At 47.4% G+C, this 844-nt stretch overlaps 1 pseudogene; it reads right to left on the bottom strand.

Moving 5' to 3' along the window:
• Nucleotides 1-513: 513 nt before the first annotated feature.
• On the bottom strand, nt 514-633 carry LOC136637259 (5S ribosomal RNA; annotated as a pseudogene).
• Between the last annotated feature and the right edge of the window lie 211 nt (nt 634-844).

Genomic DNA, 844 nt, shown 5'->3' with positions numbered 1-844 from the left:
GAGTGGAGGGAGGGCAGAGACAGGGTGGGGTGGGGAGATGTGGTCTAGGAGGGGGCGGAATCAGTGGCAGTGGCACATACCACATCCTATCCTCCTTCCTGGGCCTGACCCGCCAACAGGGGGCAATGTGGAGTTGTGCTGGCTGTTTTGCAGGCTAAGAGCTGAATTGTCTGATTGGGGCTGCTGGGGCTTACTCTGGGGCAAGGGTATGTTCTCTCACCTCACAGACACCTTCAGCATGGAAAATTCCCCTGCAGGTACAGCACAAGCCATGCTGGCATCGCTGCATCACTGCATTAGTGCAGGGGAACTTGGATAAGATCGGACTACTCGTAAGGTAACATCAGTAAATGCTTAATTATCCTTAGAATGTGGAGGAAGGGAACTGAGTGTAGGAAGAATCACTGAAGAGCAGAGACCTGCTAAGGCTAGGCTTTCTTGAAAGGCTCATGTTAGATGATGTGATACTTATTGGCTGGTTGGCAACCTTCCGTCTCGAAAGACTATGGTATAAGCCTACAGCACCCGGTATTCCCAGGTGGTCTCCCATCCAAGTACTAACCAGGCCTGACCCTGCTTAGCTTCCAAGATCAGATGAGAGCGGGTATGTGCAGGGTAACAGTTGCTGCTATTAAAAAAAAATATGAGCAGTTGGTTGTTTTATTTAATATTTTTGAATTGTTGGTAGCAGACTAATGGTCATTTCACATTTCACAATAGTGGGGATCAGATGGCCAGTAAGAGAGGTAAGTAAAAAAATGTATTGTATTTTATTTGTTTTTATCCTGATAGGATGTCCTTTCACCAATGGGTCTTCTTGGACCCATGCCAGCTTTTGCTGGTT

Source organism: Tiliqua scincoides, chromosome 1 (assembly GCF_035046505.1).
Source record: "Tiliqua scincoides isolate rTilSci1 chromosome 1, rTilSci1.hap2, whole genome shotgun sequence".
Classification (NCBI taxonomy): Eukaryota; Metazoa; Chordata; class Lepidosauria; order Squamata; family Scincidae; genus Tiliqua; species Tiliqua scincoides.
The sequence above is the reverse complement of the archived record's forward strand: the minus strand, read 5'-3'. Positions and strand labels throughout refer to the sequence as shown.